This window comes from Bos javanicus, chromosome 25 (genome assembly GCF_032452875.1).
Source record: "Bos javanicus breed banteng chromosome 25, ARS-OSU_banteng_1.0, whole genome shotgun sequence".
Classification (NCBI taxonomy): domain Eukaryota; kingdom Metazoa; phylum Chordata; class Mammalia; order Artiodactyla; family Bovidae; genus Bos; species Bos javanicus.
The window spans coordinates 39,389,669-39,412,894 of NC_083892.1; the positions used below are offsets into that span (position 1 = coordinate 39,389,669).

Here is a 23,226-nt window from a genome sequence, read left to right on the forward strand (position 1 = left end):
TCTCTTGAATGAGTCCTGTCTTCCTGATTCTTGGTGTTGCTTGTAGCTTTGCGCTGGTGTCTGCATGTTTGAAGAAACGGCCCCCTCTAGGTCTTGTGGACTGGCGTTGACCGAAAAGACCTTTGCCAGCCAGGTGGTAGGGCGCTGGGCCTCCGTTCCTCCCTGCCCGCACGTCCAGTCTTTTCTCTTGGTCTGGCTGCCGTCCGACGGGGAGGCGAGCTAGGAACCGGCCCCACAGGCCCCTGATGGCGACGGGAGCTCGAATGGCGGTGTCTGCCGCTCCGCCATCTGCTCTGTCACTTGCAGAACGACTCAGGCCGCCGAGCAGGCTTGACCACTATGAAGTTTTAAGTGGTTTTTAATTGTGCAATTTTACATGGTTGTCATCCTTAGCCATGGCTCGGAGCATACGCGGCCCAGACCACTATTCAAAGGTGGGAAGCATACTGAACTCTGAATTTTAAATACAAGTTAAATAGGAGAATAAAAAAGAAATACAGAGACTTCAAATTTGTCTCTAGATGACACTTGGCAGCTCTTTATGACAGTCATAAATTACCACTGCTGTGTCAAAAATGGCACACTGAGGTTCCTTTCTATTTTAAAAACTAGTGTTACAGCAGGAAGCCATGGCCCTGCCTGACTTGTCCCCCATCTTCCGGAAGAGTCTACCCAGCTCTCTCCCTAATTCCCTGTTTGTGCAGAGATGCTCACAGGTGGCGCTTGAGACCACCTCTCTCATCTTTTCACTTACAATAAAACACAAGACTTGTTTCTAAAACAGTTAGTTTTGAAATCGAAGCTGCAAAAATAGCAAACATCTACCCAACTTTTGGGTAGACTGTAAGGAGTCCAAACCTCGGACTGCAAGGAGATTAAACCGGTCAATCTTAAGGGAAATCAACCCTGAATATTATTTGGAAGGACTGGTGCTGAAGCTCCAATACTTTGGCCACCTGACTTGAGGAGTTGACTCATTGGAAAACACCCTGATGCTGGGAAAGATTGAGGGCAAAAGGAGAAGGGGGTGACAGATGAAGAGATGGTTGGACGACATCACCCACTAAATGGACATGAGTTTGAGCAAATCCTGGGAGACAGCGGAGGACAGAGGAGCCTGGTGTGCTGCAGTCCACGGGTCACAAAGACCTGGACATGACTTAGCAACTGAACGACAACGTTTGTCCACGTGCCCATTTTTAGGACACAATGGATCGCTGAAATTCAAGGCAGATTTCAATATAAATTTTTTATTTTTAATTTTAAATAAATCTAGCCTTTTCTATGGTTTTGGAAAACCCTATCTATTTCCCTACATTTCATGAAATAAATGTTTATATAATTACTTGTGTTAAATATTCTTTCAAAGTTATGCAGACCCACATGAAGTGGTTTTAACTCTACTTCATGCATGCACAGTTACCTGATCACCTTGGCTGAGGCTGAGAACCCCATGTCTGAGTTCCGCCCTACAAGCTTCTGGATAGGGTTAGTGGGAAGAGGACTTTACAGGAGATTTGAGGGAGGGATGAGCAGCAGCTGCTGTTCCCGGAACACCCTGAGCAGACACAGGTGGGGGCAGATGCCAAGGGTCCCTGGGACAGTGGTCTCCATCACCCCCAGTCTGCCAGGGTGGCCAGCACACCCTCTGGGCTCCGAGTCACAGCATCCTCTCCTCTTTCCACCTGCAGACCCCTGGCCATGGTCCAGGGGGGACAGTGGCCATCCAGGTGTCCCATCGTCCTCGCCATGGAGTCCCAGTCGCCGTGCTTGGAACCGCCGCCGGTGCTCTCGGTCCTGTATCTCCCCCGAGGACCCACCCTGCCCACTGCTCTGTGCTCCGGGGGAAGCTGCTGAGTGACTTTTCTACGATCTCCCAGAACTACCCTCCAACCCTTCACTTCCCACGTGTGTAAAGGACCAGCGTCTACAGAAAACCCCTGGATCCAAAAAACTCATGGTGGCCCTGCTTCTCTGACCAAGAAGAAGCTGTGAAATGGTTAAATGCCTGCAGTGGTTCTGGTACGTGTGCACACTCAGTTGCGTCAGACTCTGCGATCCGAAGGACTGCAGCCCACCAGACTCCCCTCTCCATGGAGCTTCGCAGGCTGAATACTGCAGTGGGTTGCCATTTCCTTCTCCAGGGTCTCTTCCTGACCCAGGGATTGAATCCATGTCTCCTGCATTGGCAGGCAGATTCTCTACCACTGAGCTTCCTAGGAAGCCTTGAGATGGTTCCTATGATGACATAATACTGTGAAAGAGGCTGGTATTCAGAAAATACAGGGAAACCCTCAAGTAAATTCATAACTAAATGTGATTTTGTTTTTATTCCTTTGCATGATATTTCTCAAGCCCTGAAACCCAGAGCCAACAATCCCCCAGATCCCACGAAGCCGTATCTGGAGGAGGACACAGTCGCTGTATCTGCACCTTATCTTCTGGACCTGGCACAGACGTGTCACGACGACTCTGAAGTGGCTGGTATTTTCCACTCTCCGCTTTTGTGTGCTTCTTGCCAGGGATTCAGAAAGCCTCTCCTAGTCTGACTCCTGCTGCAAAGGCGGCTTTTGGATTCAGGTAGAATGTGGCTATTTGTGAAACCTCATCCTGGTGGCAAGTCCTTCCATTCCTCTTGGGATTTAAATGAACGCTCTCAGCCACTGGCTGGCAGTCAGGACTGAATCTATTTGGGGTTTTAATTTGACACATGCAGGGCTTTTTTTTTTTTTTTGAACTTGAATTAGTTAACAGCTTTTACACATTAGATGACATCCCAGTAAAATCTTGATTTCTGACCCCTCCCAGAAACCAATCAGAACCATCAACATTGTGGGTCCTCAAACCTGCCAACAGGTAGGGAAGGGGCTCGAGCAGCAGCTGCCCTTTGGGGCTATAAGCCCTGGTCCCCACCAAGCCCTGCTGTCCGAACCCGAGCCTGCTGCGTGCATTCACTCGCCCGCCGGGCTCCCCTGTGGGCGGCAGGTCGGAGCCTCGGTCCTTCCCGGGACACCTCCCCAGGCACTGCCCCAGACATCATGAACTGCAAGGCGCTCTTCTCTGGCCGCTGGGTCCTTCACAGGCTGTCCGGCGCCCGGCCCTGCGAGCTCTCTGGACACTCACTGCTGTCCTAGGCAACGCAAGGTGAGCAGGGGACGTCTCTCCCCACGTAGAAACTTATACTTCAGTCAACTGACATTTTTTTCATTTTTTCTGTCTGGGAGATTTCAGCCCACTTCTACGCTTTTTATTCTCCTGTGTTTTTCTCCAATTCTTTGCTGCCTTTCAGAGCCTGTCAGTCTGGATGACATTATCAGTCTGTCCATATCAGGCACAGCTGCAAAGTCAGGTCTCCTCTGGAGGTGCCAGCACTTTCTGGGGTGGCTGTGTTACTTATTACGGCATGGATTTCACATTGAATTTTTCTTCCTCTATATCAAAGTCTCTCTCCTAATCATTTTCAGCTTTTTACACCAGATTCTTTCCAGAGGACTTTAGAAGCGGCTGTTGGGTCTGGTTGCAATGGGGTGCAGACCCCCAATTCCGGCCCCATGGCAGCCTGCCTGCCCCTAACATCCCATACGGCAGCCAGACTGAATGCCAGCAGACCCATGGGCAATGCACATCTCTCTTCTTTTTGCTGAAGAGCTCCTTCCCCTCCCGTAAGCTGCCTGATAAATCTCAGTTTGAGTTGCCTTCCCTAAGAAGGGTACCCCATCCTAATAGGGAAGTACAAATCCGACTCCATGCTGGATCTCTTTCTTTCACTTTAAGCTTCTGCTACCAGTTAAGAATGTTGCCTATAAGGTGGCAGGGAGGTTCAGGAGGGAGGGGATATATATATATATATATACACACACACACACACACACACACACTTGTGGCTGATTCATGTTGATGTATGGCAGAAAAACACAACATTGTAATTATTCCAATTAAAAATAAATTAAAAAAAAGAAAACTGTCTATAGCCTGAAATACACAGGGGAGCCCATTCTCAAGGCTCCGACTTTTCAGGTATAACACTTCTCCATTTACACAGAGGTAAACATTGGCAGGGGCTTCCCAGGGGCACTAGTGGTAAAGAATCCACCTGCCAATGCAGGAGATGCAAGAGACTTGGGTTCAATCCCTGGGTCAGGAAGACCCCCCTGGAGTTGAAAATGGCAGCCCACTCCAGTAATCTTGCCTGGGGAATCCCATGGACAGAGGAGCCTGGCAGGCTACGGTCCATGGGGTTGCAAAGAGTCGGACGAGACTGAGTGACTGAGCCCACAGCAAAGCCCCAGAGCTCTCTGTGAACAGTGACAAGCACTTGCTTTTGGCTCGCATGTCTGCCGGGTGGTGGGGATTTCGCTCATCTCCGCTAGGTTTGGCTGTGTTTGGCCACAGTTTGCCTGCTCTGTGCTTATCTGTGGAAGTTGGACCCCAGAGGCAAGCAGTGTGCAGCCCAACTGCACTGGAAGGGCACATTTTAGGCCTCAGCATCTCGCCTGCTAACCCCATATGAGCCAAAGCATGACATGCGGCCAAACCCAGTGTCCAGTGCTAAGAAAATACTCTGCCCTCCATGAAGCCGTGGCCAAGATCTGGATGCGCAATAAACTACAGGGGAGGGAAGAAGTCACACCAGCGGTTCCGTCTGCCTCAGGGTACTTAGGATATTTACGGAATCAGCAAATATGGGCTGTTCAAGGAATTATGAAAGACTCCTCAGGCTGAAGCTGAAGCTCCAACACTTTGGCCACCTGATGTGAAGCGCCAACTCACTAGATAAGACCCTGATGCTGGGAAAGACTGAGGGCAGGAGGAGAAGGGGGCGACAGAGGATGAGATGGTGGGATGGCATCACCGACTCCATGGACGTGAGTTTGAGCAAGCTCTGGAAGATGGGGAAGGACAGGGAAGCCAGGCGTGCTGCTGTCCATGGGGTCGCAAAGAGCTGGACACATCTTAACACCTGAGCAACAGAAAGCTCATTGGCTGCATAGAACGTATCAACAGCACTGGCACATGTGCCCACATGAGGACCAACTTCGGGTGGTTGCTCCCCACAGGACTCCCAGCATCACCATCCCCCGCCCCCCCATTTCTAAAAGCAGCACTGACCGGTTCAAACCCACCTGGAGAGTAAGTGCCACAGATGGACAGCAGCCTTGCCTGGGACATTCCGTTCCCCATGAGCGGATGCACAAGGCTCCATCTGGGCGGACATGCCTCCAGTCCCCACATCCACCTCCTCGATTAATGTTTGTTCTTTTGATTACTTGAGGAATTTCATTACAGAAAATCAAGGGAGATGGGCCCTTTCCAAGATTCTGCCTGTGGACGTTAATCCTGGGGATTTTCACGCAATGTAATTTGTTTTTAAGTTTTTTTTTGTCTGGTTGGTGCAGAATTTTCCTTTACCATTTGAAGAGAGGCAGAGGTCAGGAATAATATGCATAAATATTTATTTCCCAAAGTTAATTCTTACTCTTAAGATGATTTGGGAAAGTGGAGGGGAATAAATTTTCATTATGTAGCAGAAAATGTTGAATCATTTAACAGGCATTTTCAAATACCTGCCTGTGAAATAAAGGCAAGGCACACAAAGCGAAGGAATGCCTGGGACTGTTCAGGTGGGAAATGTGCCCAGCACAGCGTGGACGGGAGAGGGACAGCAGCTGACAGAAGGGCGTTGTGGTCAGTGAGGGGCTGCGGGCTGCAAATCCCACTGACCGGGTTCTTATTGCTGAGGCTGGAGATGGAGAACGACACGCGGGCAATCGTGTCGCTAATCGCCGTGGACAGGAAGTCCTCACCGCCTTTGTGGACATCATTCAACAGGGCAGCTCTCACAACTCGTGTACAGAGATAAGCTTTGCTGAGAAATGTCTCATCATCACTGTTTTCCATAAAAACCACATGTGCTCTTCCAGGGCGCCCTCAGTTACAGGGGTAGCTTTTAGACTGTGTGTTTCTCTTCTCCAGGTTTCTCCACTTTGCACCATGGAGCTTCTTTGTTGGGGGGTGTTCCGTGCGCTGCCAGATGGTCAGCTGCATCCCAGGTCTCCACACTCTAGAGGCCAGAAGCCCCGCTCACCCAGCCTGACAACCAGAAAAGTCTGCAGACTTGGCTACGTTGATGCTGGAGGGCGTCCCATCACCCCTGGTTGAGAACCCCTGCCTTAGTCCCACCTACAAACAACTGTGTGCTTGCTGGCCAGGGAGATGCAGATGAACACAAGAATTCAGTGCTGCTCCCTCCCCGGGTTTGCAGGAATGGCACACTGAAGAACTCAGAGTGCTGGGAAAGAACCGAGGCAGGCTGTCCTAGCGGAGCGCTGGGACGAGGATTGTGGGGGCAACTGGTGGAGTCCATCCAAACTGAAAAGGCCCATTTCCAAGACCTCTCGCAGCATCCACTCGGCAGGCAGCAATCCTGGCGCCTTTACCACGAGGAAGTATTTAAATGATGTTTGTCGCAAAATTACTTGAGTGAGTGAAAAATGGGAAACCTCCCACGTGCCCATCAACAGAAGAGAAGCTCATTAAACAGCTAAAAATAACGAGGTGCAACGGGGTGTGTGAACTGCGGACAACTGAGACAAAGCACTCAGAAGATGAAAAGCACGTTACGGAGTCAAAGGCCCGGAATACGGTCATTATGTCGCTCTCACTCCCTCCCTGCCTTCCATAAACGCCATGTTTTCTTCAGTGGCACGGTGGTGAATGGAAATAGAAGTACTTGGGAAAGTGTCTGGAAGCAGTCTTGGGGAGGGGCAGGGCCACTGTGACCCGTCTCCTTCTCCTGAAGGCCTGAGGAAGGCTTTGGCGGTGACTGGGCTGGGAGTCCTGGGGTGGGGGGTGGACAGAAGCACAGGCTGGGGTGAATGGAGACGTGGCACAAGCCAGTGTCCGTTTCAAAGGCAGGGTGGCTGCACGCAAGTTCACAGCATCATCATCATCATTTTTAAAAGTCTTCTTTTGTTACAATACTGCTTTTATGTTCTAGCTTTTGAGCTGCAAGGCAAGTGGGATCTTAGTTTCCCGAGCAGAGATTGAACCCATAACCCCCTGCACTGAAGGTGAAGTCTTAACTATTGGACCGCCAGGGACGTCCCCACAGCATCGTTATTTACAGTAACCAAAAGGCAGATCAACCCAAACGTCCAGCATCGGTAAACCCATAGAGACAGAAAGGATATTAGCATCTGTCATGGGGTGGGGGGTGCGACTGATGGGTACAGGGTCTCTTTCTGACACAAAAAAGTTATAGAATTAAAGGCAATGTTTGCACAACCCTATGAATGGACTTAAATGCCACTGAACTGTTCATTATAAAGTGGGCAGTTTTACCGGATGTGAATTTCACCTCAACAAAAATACATTCTTAAAAAGCAGAGCGGCACTTATTTTGAGAACCAGGTGGGATCAACCATGAGCACCACCCAGATCTGTTCCTCCAGGAAGGATCTGGGTCGTGACACCAGAGCCAGGATGACCCTTGATGAAGGACATGTTTGTTGTTGAGGACATGGGGAAATGTTCGCTCCCAATTAACAAAAGTCAAACACTCGGATTCGTGACAAAATGCTAAGGTAACAACTCCACTCCGCCAGACACTTGGTAGAAAAATGTGAAGAAGGTACTGACCTGGCCTTCAGGGCCTCTAGGGGTAGAAACGGTCATGAAAACAAACCATCATGTGATAAATTGAGTGCCAGAAGGGTGCTGACCATTTAGGGAAAACACAAAGAAGGAAATTACTACCTCCCTGAAATGTCAAACAAGCACACCTCTGAGTTGGGGGGTCCTTTAGGGTCCCCCTGTCATGGGGGGAGGAGGGGAACGCAGAAGGAAAGCGCCTGAATGCATCTTTAAGATGCAGATAAAAATGCCCATTTTCTAGCGTAGTGAGGTTAGATTTCCTGTATGCTCAGGCGTCCAGCCGGGCTGACCAAGGGCAAGGCTCTCCCTGCCCCCAGGGCCTCCCCTAGGCCCTCTCAGCAGCTCCCGTGTCTCCGATCCATGACTGTTTTGAATCTCAAACCCACCCCCCATTTTAAGACAATGACTTTGCATCCTTCTCCACCTGAAATGGAAGCTGCCAGTGTGAAAGCCTTCACTTTCCCAGGCTGCGCCCACAAGTCTCCCCACATCTGGGCTGCCTCCTCCTTCGCTCCTGCTGCTCTGGGGCCCCCCAGATTAGGACCTTCCCCCCCGCCCCCCCCCGTGCTCCAGAGCCCCTGCCTTCAAGTTCCCCTGCCGTTTCCATCTTATCAGTGTGGGACGTTACAACTAAGGGGACAATACTGCTGCGCTGTCATGAACTGAGTCTATCGTTTCCACAACGGCTGATTCTTTGCATCTTACGACCTGACCTGCGGGTTGACAAAGGTATCTACCATGACTGTATCAGGCAGAGTCCTCTCACTGCCCTGAAAATCCCCTGTGCTCGCTTATTCCTCCTGCCTTCTCCCAAGCCCTGGCACCACCCATCTTCCACTGTCGCCATAGTTTCGCTCTTTCCAAAATGTTATACACTTGGCATCACGGTCCATAGGCCTTTCAGCCTCGCTGCATTCGCTGAGGGGTACGCATTTAAGGCTCCTCCATGCCTGTCCATGGCGTGACAGCTCATTTCTTTTCAGTGCTGAGTAATAATCTGCTTACCGGAATAACCATAAGTATCCCCGCATCGGCCGAGGGCATCTTGGTTGCTTCCACTGTTGGGTGACTTTGGTGAAGCTGCTGAGTATCCGGGGGGCGGGTCTTGGCGTTTTAACCCAGGCGAGTCTCCCCGCCGCATTCTCTCCCCCGCGGCTCCTTCTCCATCTCCTTCCCCGTCTCTCCCTTTCTTCCCTCACCTCCCACTACCCCGTCTAGCCTCCTTTCTTGGCATGTTTCCAAACCAGGTTTGGCGGGCCTGTGTGCGCGGAGCAGGTCAAAACGTGGAGACGCTGAGGTCTGCAGCACAGAGAGGCGGGGTATTTGCAAGGTGGCCGAGTGGGGAGACAGAACAGGTCTCAGACCAGCTGCCCCGAAGGAAAGGGGCTGACGGACTGTGGGATAAAGCCACGCGCTGTGGGGGGCGCGTGGGGTAGGTGATGTGATAAGGGGCGGGCAGGACGGTTCTGCACAGGCACAACTAAGCCACGGCACCCCCTGAGCGTGGTGTTTCCGCCCTCTGACGTCAACGTTCCTGGGCGCGCACTCGCGCATGCTCAGTTGGGGGTCTTAACAGGCTCTGCTCCAAGCGTGCGTGGTTCAAGTCACTTCGGTCGTGTACGACTCTTTGGGACCACTCCATGCTGTGTAGCCCACCAGGGTTCCTCTGTCCATGGGATTCTCCAGGCAAGCACACTGGAGTGGGTTGCCATTTCCTCCTCCAGGGGATCTTCCCAATCCAGGGATCGAACCCATGTCTCTTACATCTCCTGCATTGGCAGGTGGGTTCTTTACCATAAGCGCCACGTGGGAAAGCCCACAGCTGACTCCAAATTCCTGGACCACAACTCGGGCAAACAACTTGTAGTTTATGCTTTGTGCTGCTTGGAGGGTGGTGCAAGTTTTATGCAGACGACCTTTGATGAGTGAAGGCACATGAAATGGATTTGAGTAATGACTACCCAGGGCTTTGGTAAGTTTCACAAAGCGGTTCTCCAAGTCTGGTGTCTAGAGCAGCAGCAGCAGCTGCAGCATCACCACTTGAGAACTCACTAGAAATGCAGTCACCGGCCACCCCGGGCCTGCTGAGTCAGACAGGGGAGTCACGCTGTCTTCTGCGTTTTAATTTCCCTGCATGATACTGATGAGCCTCTGAGTTTGGGAACTACAGCGCTAGACACACAGCCCAGGACGATCCTGGCATCTCTGAGCTTAACAGCACCCAAAGACAGTGTGCAATACCGTCTCACACCCTCCAGAACAGGGACATCCAACACTCTGAAACAACAAGTGTCCACCAGGACGTGGAGGAACTGGAACCGTCACACACTGCTGGTGGGCACGCACAACGGTACTTCCACTGCAGGAAAGCCTGGTGTCTCTGGGGCTGAACACAGTTAGCAACAACCCAGCAGTTCCAGTCCTACACACCCACGAGAGAGGAAGACATACACCCTTGTGAAAACCTGCACACCCAGGTTCCCAGTAGCACTATTTACACTAGCCTAAAGGTAGAGGCAGCCCACATGTCCATAGATGAAAGGATAAACACAATGTGATCTACTCATGAGGGAATACTCTCAGCCATAAAAAGGGATGAAGAACTGACACACGTGCTACAACATGGATGACCCTTGAACACACACAGTGCTCAGTGGAAAAAGCTAGTCTCGGAGGAAACCACGACTGTATGGTTCCATTTGCATGTGATGTCCAGAAGCAGCAAATCCAGAGAGACGGGGGGGAGGGGGGGTTGTTGCCAGGGGCTACAGTGGGGGTGGGGAACAGTGGGCTGATGGGCTGATGTCTACATCATCAGAGTATGGGGCCTCTTCTTGAGATGAAGAAAATGTCCTCAAGTTGCCTGTGGAGACAGCTGCACATATCTGGATTATCTGGAGAGCCACTGACAGCGGACACTTTAAATAGACGGACTGTAGCCTGATGAAGCTGCTTAAAACACACACACAGCTCCCCACTGCTTTTAATATCAAGTCAGGAGTCTTTTCACCCACTCCAGTGTTCTTGCCTGGAGAATCCCAGGGAGGGGGAGCCTGGTAGACTCCCGTCTATGGGGTCACACAAAGTCTGACACAACTGAAGCGACTTAGCAGCAGCAGGAGTCTTTTCAGCAGCCTACAATCCAGTCCCATCACTTCATGGCAAACAGATAGGGGAAAAGTAGAAGCTGTGGAAGAAAAGCTATGACCAACCTAGACAGCAAAAAGCAGAGACATCACTTTGCTGACGAAGGTCCATCTAGTCAAAGCTATGGTTTTTCCAGTAGTCATGTACAGATGTGAGATTTGGACCATAAAGAAGGCTGAGCACCAAAGAATTAATGCTTTCAAACCGTGGTGCTGGAGAAGACTCTTGAGAGTCCCTTGGACTGCAAGGAGATGATACCAGTCAATTCTAAAGGAAATGAACCCTGAATAATCATTGGAAGGACTGATGCTGAAGCTCCAATACTTTGGTCACCTCATGGGAAGAACTGACTCACTGGAAAAGACCCTGATGCTGGGAGATTGAGGGTAGGAGGAGAAGGGGACGACAGAGGCTGAGATGGTTGGATGGCATCACTGACTCAATGGACATGAGTTTGAGTAAACTCCAGGAGATAGTGAAGGACAGGGGAGCCCGGCTTGCTGCAGTCCGTGGGGTCGAAAAGAGTATCACGTGACCTAGAAACTGAACGCCACCACAAAGCCCTGAGTGGCTGCAGAATGCCCCGGGGAGGCTGTCTCTCCACTTCGATGCTTTTGTTTTTCCTCAGAAGCAGCTCACTGGGGTCCCTTCCGCTCTCTCAGGGTGCCGTGCCTTCCCCTTCACCGTGCTCGTCAGTTTGTGAGCTGTCTTTGCTTTTGTTTCATTAGCGCCTGGTTCTCCCACGAGACCCTGAGCTCCGCCGTGCCAGCACCAGGTCTCTTCTGTCTGCAGCACCAAGCACGGTGCCTGGCACAGAGCGGGCGCTCAGCAGACAGTAATCACATTAACTGATATTAACGGAAATGCTAATGAGCTTCCACACACCTGTGGGGAAAGCATCAATACTCTTCAAATGCATGCAAAAATCATTCTAATTGCTTTTCTTCTTCGCTGAGCATAAATTTCATATAATTGCCCACCTTTGGGCTGGAAATAAACTTGGAGAGGTCGCTGTCATTGATTGCATGCGTTAAAAAGCCCCTAATCCCAGCTGACCTTTTCATCTATCAACTCCTAATCTGGCATAGGGGGAAGGTGTATGATTAGGTGAGAGGCTCTGTAAAAAGTCAGATGGAACCTGGGAGCATCCACCTTCATTATCCTATCTGAAAGACAGGCCTCTGTCGGAATCTTGACATAAATTTATCAAAGTTGTCCACTCACGTCAGTCTTGGGTTTCAAGATATTTATTATTTCTTGAAGGTTTGTGACAGGAAGGTCAAAGAAAAGCATGACAATGCAGACTGATGTCAGGAGAACAAGATTTTCCAAGGATGGAGTCGGGGGGCGCTTATCAGCGATGCTGACGGTCCACGGCTGCGTTCGCTTGTTAGGGCTCATATCACAGAGCACCAGGGGGCTTCCCAGGGGCCGCTGGTGGTAAAGAATCCGCCGGCCAATCCAGGAGACCTAAGAGAAGCGGCTCTGATCCCTGGGCCGGGAAGATCCCCTGGAGGGCACGGCAGTCCACTCCAGTACTCTTGTCTAGAGAATCCCATGGACAGAAGAGCCTGGTGGCTGCAGTCACAAAAAACTCAGACGTGACTTAGTGACTAAACAACAAAAGAAAATGCGGGCATTAGATAGTCCTTGGATGGCATTTTGATCACATGGCGTATATTCTCTCATCACTGCAACAGGGTTACTTACTAAATACATCTAAGAGGAACTCTGACAGTCCTGAGAAATCTGACCACGTGACTCTGGCACAACACAGATGCTTAGTGACGACATTCCAGCAGGTGAGAGGTGATACTTCCCGTACTTGCCCTTTGCGTGTCCCTGATGGTCAGTCATGTGGAATGTCTTCGAATAGGCCTGTTGGTCATTTTGATGCCCTCTTTGGAAAAATGTCTATTTTGTTCTCCTGCCCCTTTTTAATTAATGTGTTTTTCTTCCTGTTATTAAGTTCTGTAAATTCTTTACCTATTTTGCATATTCTCTTATCTGACACATGGTTTGCAAAATCTTTCCCCCCATCCTGCAAGGTCTCTTTCCCTTTTGTTAATTGTTTTTCTGGGCAGAAACATTTGTCGGATGTAGTCCCATGTGTTGATTTCTGCTTCGCTGTTTGTGCTTTTGGAGTCATGTTAAAAAAGAAAAAAAAAAAAATTCCCCAAGGCCAACACTCAGGAGCTCCTCCCTACGTTTCTTTTAGGAGTGTTATGGTGTCAGGTCTTACATTTCAGTCTTTGATCTTCTAATGATTTAAAGATGTTTTTCATCAGCGGTTGTGTCATGCTACTATAAACAAAGACAGTTTCTCATCTTACTGGAGGGCTCCACGCAGCCCTGTGTTTTTTTCATCAGGTATCTTCATATACCTTTGGAGACAATTCCTCACCGTCAGTTTTCAGGGGACAGGACTGAGTGGTGAGTGTTTTCAAGACCTGAAGGTTGACTAAGAGATATTTTTGGACAAAACACTGGTCCTGCCTCTGATCTCTTCTCCCCAAGGACCTACCTAGGAGCTGCCGTCATCAACAGTGCTTCATCTGGCTAGCGGCTGGGGCTAAGCTATCCTTGCTGACATGTTTGTTGGTTTTTTATTTAACTAACAAATATTTTTCCCCTAGCATTTTCCTTAGCAGAAGACCTAGGAAAACCCCATTTGCTCTGCTCAGTGTGATTATGGAGCCATCTGTGTGTGCCAAGCATGGTGCAAGGTGCTGGTTTGACTGGAACTTATCTTTGATTCTGGATCAAGTCTCTCCCTTCAATAATGAAAAATTTCTAGGTATTTCTCAAAGTGTGGCCCCAAAGATTTCTTCCCGTCAACTGGGACACTTGTTAAAAATTCAGATTAGAACTTACCTGGGGCTTCCAGGTGTTGCAGTGGTCAAGAATCTGCCTGCCAATGCAGGAGATGCAGGTTCAATCCTTGGGCTGGGAAGTTCCTCTGCAGGAGGAAATGGCAACCTACTCCAGTATTCCTGCCTGGGAAATCCCATGGACAGAGGAGCCTGGTGGGCTACAGCTAAGGAAGACACTTAGACGGAAAATAGAATCCAAGCAGCCCTCAGATGTGGTCACAGCTGTTTGCTGTTGTTCAGTTGCTCAGTCGTGTCCTACTCTTTGCGACCCCATGGACCGTACGTAGCCCGCCAGGCCCCTCTGTCCATGGGATTCCCAGGCAGGAATACTGGACTGGGCCACCATTCCCTTCTCCAGTTGTCCCAGTTAACACTCTAAGAGCGAGAGAGAATCCTTACAATATCCTCATGGAAGGAGGTTGTGAGCCATGGTTTTATATCCAGCCAAACTTTGCTTGCAATGTACAGACTACCCACAAAGCTGTGTTTGACTAAGAAGACATCATCCTGTGAGACCTTCTCAGGAAATTACTAAAGAAGGCTGAGCCCTGAAGAACTGATGCTTTCAAATCATGGCGCTGGAGAAAAGATTCTTGAGAGTTCCTTGGACAGCAAGGAGAGTAAACTAGTCATTCTTAAAGGAAGTCAACCCTTGAATATTCATTGGAAGGACTGATGCTAAAGCTGAAGCTCCAATACTCTGGCCACCTGATGCAAAGAGCTGACTCATTAGAAAAGACTCCGATGCTGACAAAGATTGAGGGCAAGAAGAGAGGGGGTGACAGAGGATAAGATGGTTGGATGGCATCACTGACTCAATGGACCTGAGTTTGAGCAAACTCTAGAGAAGCCTGGAATGCTGTAGTCCATGGGGTCTCAAAGACCTGGACTCGACTTAGCGAATGAGCAACACAACAGCCAAGCAGCGTGTGAACAGAAAAAGAAGAAAATCTGTTACTTTCTTTTCTTGGGAAGAGCATAAGCTTGATATTAATACCTGACAGACTGCAGTAGCAGCATACATAGAACCGCCACTAGTTACCATGAATGATAATAGAGTGGATAATAATCCACTATCAGCCACTCTCACCCATGAGTGCAGATGCAAAATTTCTAAATAAAATACTGTACTAGTGAATGAATCGAGTAATGGTATCAAATACATCACAACCAAGAACTTTATTATGGACTATAAGAACAATTCAATTTGAGGAAATCTAATAAAATAATGTAATTCAATGGGAAATGAAAAGATAATCATTTTATGCTGAAAGGGCATTGAAAAATTTCAGTATCCATTCTAATTTTTAAAAAAGGCACCCAAAGAAATAGGGATAGGATACATGGATACCCTATTCAAAGATACCCAATAAAACATATTTGTCCCTGCTTAGCACCCAGCATCATTCTCAAGCACTGTCGCTGGGGTCAGTGACGTGACAGTGACGGTGGCTGTCCCTGTTACTGTGACTTCAGCCTACCGGAGAGTCTCGACCGTGCAGTGAGGAAGGGTGGACACCACATCCAGCATATCGTATCCTCCCAAAGGGATTAAACGTGGGTCTATTCAGCCTCTGGAGCCAGTCACCAATGTGCAGGAACTACAGAGACCAGGGGGTCCTGCTGAAGGGCACTGGGGAGACGCAATCGGCCAAAAGCACCTCAGATTTTTCTGCAGTAAAAGTGCAAGGGAAAAAGATGGAAGGGAAATCCTGAGATGGAATGAGACTTAAAAGACAACATCACTTTTTTAAAAAGTGGGCAAGACTGAGCTAGACTGTCCTGCGGAAGCACACTGGGCCATCAGTTTTTTTCCCCCAGAAATGCAAGAAGTCCATCCGAGGAACACACTGAAAAAACCCTCACCCATGAGCCCTGAGACAGACGCATATGGGGAGGCTCATTCCAGCACTGCTGGTAACTGCTCAGAGCCCAACAACGGGAGAACTGATAAAGGGCCTGCCGTTCCTTCTCCCAGTGAAGGCCTACACAGCATTAAACAGAGGAACTGTGGCCACACGCATCGACATGGATAAATCTCCGAAGCAGTCCAGGACGACAAAACCAGCCGAAAGGCCTGAACAGAAGGTTAGCTTCCAGAGGGGCCTCCCAGGTGGCTCAGTGGTGAAGGACTCACCGGCCAGTGCAGGAGCAGGAATCGCAGGTTCAGTCCCTGAGCTGGAAGATCCCCTGGGGGAGGAACCTGCTCCAGTGTTCTTGCCAGGAGAATCCCACGGACAGAGGAGCCTGCTGGGCCACAGTCCACAGGGTCCCCAGAGTTGGACGCGACTGAGCAACTGAGCACACTACCTTCAATATAGTGAAGTGAAGCCGCTCAGTCGTGTCCAACTCTTTGCGACCCCTCCGTCCATGGGATTTTCCAGGCAAGGATACTGGAGTGGGTTGCCATTTCCTTCTCCAGGAGATCTTCCCAACCCAGGGATTGAACCCTGGTCTCCCGCCTTGTAGGCAGATGCTTTACCGTCTGAGCCACCAGGGAAGACAATATATGGGGCTGTAACAATGGAAAGAATACCCTACAAAATCCATGGAAATATCTCTGTGTATTAATAGCAAAACCCATAAAAACTAACTCTAACCCCTAACCTCAACACAAACCCCTAACCCTAACCCTTGACCCCGAACTGTGGCCCTTCGGGAGTGTGTGGAGGGGCTGCAGGCACTCCTGGGGGGCCTCTGGCAATGGCTGTCTGGGACTGCACTCCGGAGAGAAACCCCCTGTTCCCAGTGCTTCCTCTGCAATGGAGCCAGCGCGAGGGATCTGCTGCACCATGCAAAGTGGGGAGGCTTCTCAATCTGGCAAATGAGAGGGGAAAAAATGACAACCATTTTGGCAAAGCTGAAGATCTTCATATTTCAAAATGCTACAGCACAGACATTGTGTTTTGATGACCACACGATTTCATTTATTTCGTGATCCCCGCAAATGCACTTTGTGAGGAAAGAAAAGAGCTGACACTTTTCCTCCCACTTATTTCTTCAACAAATATTTATCGAATCTGGCACGCTCTGGGTGACAGATCAGAGAATACAGAAAGTAAAAATTCCTGCCGGCTTGGGGTTGACACTCTAGCCAGAGACGCAGACAATAAACAAACAGCACACAAAGGAAGGGCAGAACGTGACGGGAGCGTTAGGGGGCAGGACAGAACGACGGGCGTGCCGGTGGTAGGGCAGTGTCTGCAACGAGTGGTCAATGAGATCTTACTGAGAAAGCGGACATCTGAACAAAGACTGAAGGGGGAGAGGTGTCGAGCCATCCTGCTGTCAAGGACGAACGTTCCAAGGAGATGAAGTGGTCTGTGCAAAGGCCCCGGGGCATTCGGGGACAGCAAGGAGGCTGGAGCAGGATGGATGAGAGCAGGTGAGAAAAGGGCAGAGACAGACCAGCCGGTGGACCTGGAAATCCAGCACGTGGAGGCAGAGGAAGGTTCTCAGAGTCTGGGTTCATACCTTCAAAGTGCGTGAAATTAAAAGATGCTTGCTCCTTGGAAGAAAAGCTATGACAAACCTAGACAGTGTATTAAAAAGCAGAGGCATCACTTGCTGACAAAGGTCCAGATAGTCAAAGCTATAGTTTTTCCAGTAGTCATGTATGGATGTGAGAGCTGGACCATAAAGAAGGCTGAGCGCCAAAGAATTGAATTGTGGTGCTGGAGAAGACTCTTGAGTCCCTTGGACAACAAGGAGATCAACCCTGAATATTCACTGGCAGGACTGAAGCTGAAGCTCCAATACTTTATCCACCTGATGAGAAGAGCTGACTCATTGGAAAAGACCCTGATGCTGGGAAAGATTGAAGCAAAAGGAGAAAGGGGCCGTCAGGGGATAAGATGGTTGGAGGGCATCATCGACTCAACAGACAGGAGTTTGAGCAAACTCTGGGAGATGGTGAAGGATAGGCAAGCCTGGCGGGCTGCAGTCCATGGGGTCGAAGAGAGTCAGAGACGACTGAGCAACTGAACCACCTCCACCTTCAAAGTGGGAGCTACGAGAGTCCCTGATGGTTTGGCTGTGAAATCTTAGAGTCAAGAGTGCCTTTAAGGTTTCAGGCTGAGTGGCTGCAAAGAAGGCAACATCAGCTTGGAGGGGGAGGCTCTGGGTGTGGGGGCTTCAGAGGAAGACCCGGGGCTCAGCCTTGGACACATCAATGTGAGGGGACTGCCAGCCGTTGCACTATCTCCTGCCGTAACAAACGACCACAAGCCAGGGAGTTTAAGACAACAGACAACTGTGCATCCTCTCTCACAGCTCTGGGGCCACAGGGGTCATGATCCCTGGGGGCCAGTCTTGCTCCCTTCTCTGGGGCAAAGTCTTGGCAAGTGGCGAGGGTGGGCATCTTAGGCAGAGAGACAGCAGGTGACAGAGAGCCTCTGTGGCATCGCTGGTGGGACCTTCAGGGACCCTGCGAGAAGCAGGGTGGAGGTTCCCCACCCCATCAGCACAGGGACAGTACCATTGCCCAGGGCCGCTAAGCGGTGGCATCACATACTATCAGGAATGACTTCTTAGTTACATACATCATCACGAGACCTTCAGAGAGCTTCCCAGGAGGCTGTGGTAAAGAACCCGTCTGCCAACGCAAAAGCCACAGGAGACGCAGGTTCCATCCCGGGGCTGGGAAGATTCCCCTGGAGGAGGAACACTGGGAAGGTCGGGAAGATTCCTGGAGGAGGAAATGGCAACCTACCCTAGTATTCTTGCCTGGAGAATCCCATGGACAGAGAAGCCTGCCAGGCTACAGTCTGTGGGGTCGGAAAGAGTGGACATGACTGAGTGACTGCACACGCGCACACGAGACCTTCAGATCATTTGCTGGAACTCTTGAATTCTTAGGTGAGCAGGCCCAGAGACAGGAAAACGAGGATCTCATTATGGTTAGATGATGCGGGAAGGAGGGAGCTGGGTTTCAAACTCCAACCTCCATCTCTTCTTGGCCTCTCTGCCATGGTGACCTTCAAACCCAAGTGACCAACCCTCAGAGCAGAAGAGTGTTTGGACTGAGGGTTTGAGTTACAAGCAACAGAAACAGAATCTGGCTCAAACCCTGGAGGAAGCTTTGCCAATGACCACATCGAAAACTCCAAAGAGCAAGGACCCCCTGTGCAGCACAGGGAACTGTACTCAGTAACTTATAAGAACCTATAATGGTAAAGAATGAGAAAGAGTATGTCTACGGAATGGAATCACTCTGCCGAACGCCTGAAACTACACAAGACTGTCAATCAACTCTGCTGCTGCTGCTGCTAAGTAGCTTCAGTCGTGTCCGACTCTGTGCGACCCCACAGACGGCAGCCCACCAGGCTCCCCGTCCCTGGGATTCTTCAGGCAAGAACACTGGAGTGGGTTGCCATTTCCTTCTCCAATGCATGGAAGTGAAAAGTGAAAGTGAAGTCGCTCAGTCATGTCCGACTCTTCAAGACCCCATGGACTGCAGCCCACCAGGCTCCTCCGTCCATGGGATTTTCCAGGCAAGAGTACTGGAGTGGGGTGCCATTGCCTTCTCTGTCAATCAACTCTACTTCAATTTAAATCATCAACAAAGCCCAGATTCACACGGGAAGACACTGCAGCCCCACCCCAGGCACCGCTTGCATGGCACACACTCGGGCTGCCTCAGTGGCTGGCTCCCGACACTGCACCCAGAAGCTCTGCCGTGGTCACTCTTGGCAGGATGGACCCACGAGGTCCCTTTTCCTTGAGCTCCTGGCACCGATTCCAAGACTGGAGAAACTGTAGCCTAGGGAACAAGCCCTCGCCCACTTTCCAGGTGGCCTGGCAGGATGCAGAGGCCATTCTGCTTGGTTCCCCAGACCCAGAGGAGAGGCTAGGGTACGGGGCGGCCAGGATTTGCAGCAGGGTTCACAGTGAGGGGCTGGAAGTGCCCCCTTGACACAGTGACAAACAACGATCCTCCAAGAATACAGGCAGACCTCAGACTGTGGACCATTCCAGACCACTGCAGTGAATCAAGTCACCTGGATTTGTTTGTGATTTCCCAGGGCATAGAAAAGTTATGTTTTCACTACACTAACGTCTATTAAGTGTGCAATGGCATTATGTCTAAAAAACAACAGGCATACCTTAGTTAAAAATACTGCTATAAAATGCAAACCATCATCTGAGCTTTCGTCAAGTCTTAAAGTTTTTGCTGGCGGAAGATCTCGCCTCAGTGTTGGTGGTTGCTGGCTGATGGGGGGTGATGCTGAAATTTCTTAAAATAAGACAACAATGATGTCTGCTGCATCAATTGACTTTTCCTTTTATGAACAATTTCCTTGTAGCCTGCAGTGCTGTCTGATAGCATTTTACCCACAGAACTACTTTCAAAATCTAATCCTCTCAAACTCTGCCACTGCCTTATCAACTAAGTTTATGTTATTTCTAAATCCTCTGCTGTCATCTCAACAATTAAGTTCACCATCTTACACGGGTACAGTTCACGACACCCCAAAACAATTTGAATAGTAGCATCAAAGGTTGAACGCAAAGGTGGAGGGGACATATGTATATTTATAGCTGATTCACGTTGTTGCACAGAGAAACCAACACGACATTGTAAAGCGATTATTCCTCAATTAAAAAGAATAAAAATCACAAAAAATGAAAAAAGATTAATCACAGGTCACTGTAAGTATATTGAAAACAACAGTAAAACATTTGAAACACGGCCAGGTTTACCACACTGGGCGCAGAGACACGAAGGGAGCAAACGCCGTTGGACAAATGGTGCGCACAGACCTACTGGACTCGGAGTGGCCACGGACCTTCAATTTGTAAAAAGAAAACAAAAAACAGTATCAGTGAGCACAAGAAAGCAGAGCTTGTACCGTGTCGGCGGCGTCAGGCTTAGACTAAACTCAGTGCATCCCGGGTAATACACAACAGCGGCCGCCTGGGGCAGCCCGGTGCTTGCCTCCGCCCGGTCTGTCCAGGCTCAGCTCTCACTCTGTCACCTCCCACCCCCACTCAGTTCAGCAGCAACACACCGCATGCTCTGCAGACCCTCCGCCCATTTTCTGTCTGCTGCATGTGTTTCTTTTTCGGGTAAAATTTACATACAGTGAAACACACAAGTCCTCCTTGCAATCTGATGAGCATGGACAAGTGCACACAGCCAGGCCCTCCTCAAGATCTAGAGCTTTCCAGTACCCGGTCATTCTCTCAGCACCCATGCCTAGAAGCAAATACTGACCCGCTTCCATCACGATGGGTTTGTTTTGCCTGTTCTAGAATTTCATACCCCTGAATCCAAGCATGTACTTGTGCCCAGTTCTATCACTTAGCAAACCGTTTATGAGACTCTCCGCGGGTTGCCGTGAACATTAGCTGTGAGTCTGTGACTTCTACTCACTATAATGGGATCAAGGGGTCCGTGTGGACTGCAGAGAGGCTGGGAGACTCAAGCTTTCAACAAGGATTCTTCTGATCCCTGAGGCTGGCAGAGGGAAGGGGGGGCCCTGAACCCACCACAATCAGGCTGGTTTTCAACTCTTTACACAATGACAATTTGGCTAAGATTGCATTTGGGGAGCGGAGAAGGCAGTGGCACCCCACTCCACTACTCTTGCCTGGAAAATCCCATGGGCGGAGGAGCCTGGTGGGCTGCAGTCCATGGGGTCACTAAGAGTCGAACACAACTGAGCGACTTCACTTTCACACATTGGAGAAGGAAATGGCAGCCCACTCTAGTGTTCTTGCCTGGAGCGTCCCAGGGATGGCCGGCCCTGGTGGGCTGCCATCTACGGGGTCACACAGAGTCGGACACGACTAAAGTGACTTAGCAGCAGCAGCAGCATTTGGGGAGAAGAAGACTTTTTTTCTATAGAACGAGCATCATCTGAGAAACACGAACTGTGGACGTCAGATCTGCTTGTTTTTCTCAGAATACAGCACATCCTCTAACTAGAGACCATTTCACAACCAACAGGCTGAGATTTTAGAAAATCAATGAACGAGTGTCTGGCTGCCCAGCGTGGGTGAAAGAGCCCTTAGACTCGGTAGAGAACTCGGGAGAGGTTCAGCTAACCGTTCTGGGGGCGCAGATAAGGGTGAGGGGAGGGGCGGGGTGGGGATAAGGGTGAGGGGAGGGGTGGGGGTTGGTGGGGGTAAGGATGGGGCGGGGGTAAGTGGGAGTGTGGGGGGTGTTGCAGAGAAGACATCTCTGAGTTACGCAACAGTTGAGGCTTTCTGGGTAAACTTTTCGGTGAGCTGGGCTCCTGGAAGAAATGCAAGCAGCAGAAGCTCACCGGAGACGGCGCAGGCGGAGCGGCGGCGGGAGACGCGGAGCTTCTGTCGGCCCTGGAGGGGGGCCCGCTCACCGCATCCCCGCGGAGCCCGCCGGCACTGGCCTAGGTTCCTGCCGGCCCACCCCTGGGCGCCCGTTCACACGACGGCTGAGCCATGCAGGGTGCGGGGGACGCGTCCAGGAGCCACAGCCCCTGTCAGCTCTCCTCACACCGCAGTCCTGGGGCGCCCGGCCCGGCTGCCGGGGGTGGGGGGGTCCCCGAGCCTCCGTGCACCGCTGGCACCCGGGAGCCAGCCCTGTGACCACACTGGTGGGCCAGACTTCGGGGAAGACGGAGAGACGCCGCCGGAGTCCAGCACAGGGGGCTGCCTCGGGCACCAGCCGTGCGGCCCTCCCGCTCGCACCCCATTGGCCCCTCAGAGCCACGTGAGGACGTGGCGCGCCGTGGGGGCGGGGCTGGGGCACGCGGGCGGCCACGTGCTCAAGGATGGCGCTCTGTTAACACGTGAAAAGGAGAGACGGGACTTCGCTGGTTGGCCCTTGGGGGAGCGCGGAAACGTGTCAGCCCCTGGGAGGGCATTTTTCTCTCCTGCCAGAGTGGGGCGACTTCTCACCCAGTTTCTTTTTTTAAATTGAGTGAAAGATTCTTTAAATCCTACAGTGCCTTTCCAAAGTTTCACCCGCCTGATTTCATATCATCTCACAGTAACCCTTTTTCCCCTTCCCACCCCTATACTGCCCCACTTTCCCCTCTCCCCACTGGTAACCACTTGTATGTTCTTTGTGACTCTGCTGCTTTTTTGTTTTATTTACCAGTTGTATTTTTTAGACTCCATATCTGAGTGATACACAGTATCTTTCTCTGATTGATTGCACTAGGCATAATGCCCTCGAGGTCGCTCCCTGTTGCTGCAAATGGCACACTTCATTCTTCTTTATGGCTGAGTATCACTCCCGTGTATACATATTCTATTCCTTTAGCCACTCATCTGTCGATGGGCACTTGGACTGCTCCCCTGCCTTGGCTATTGTAAATAATGCTGTTATAAACATTAGGGTGCATTCTATTTTCAGTCAGTGTTTTTTCCCCAAGGTATACACCCAGGAATGGAGTTGCTGAGTCATATAGTAACTAGTTTTTTTGAGGACCTGCCACACTGTTCTCCACAGTGGCTGCACGGATTTACACTCCCACCACTAGCAGAGGAGGCCTGCTTTTTTCCCGCCTCCTCTCCAACATCTGTCATTTGTGTTCTTTTTGATGCAGGCCATTCTGACAGGTGT

The 23,226-nt window shown here is 50.4% G+C and overlaps 1 long non-coding RNA gene across 4 annotated transcripts in view; it reads right to left on the reverse strand.

The window, feature by feature from the left end:
• LOC133238796 (uncharacterized) overlaps window positions 1-22,823 on the reverse strand; it is a 122,493-nt gene extending 99,670 nt beyond the window's left edge. For 2 of the 4 annotated variants that reach the window (XR_009733633.1, XR_009733632.1), the window contains exon 1: window positions 21,944-22,808. This is a non-coding gene — a long non-coding RNA (uncharacterized LOC133238796). Of the gene's footprint in view, window positions 1-21,943 lie in introns of all 4 variants that reach the window. The other 2 variants (XR_009733631.1, XR_009733630.1) reach the window with 2 other exon arrangements.
• Between the last annotated feature and the right edge of the window lie 403 nt (window positions 22,824-23,226).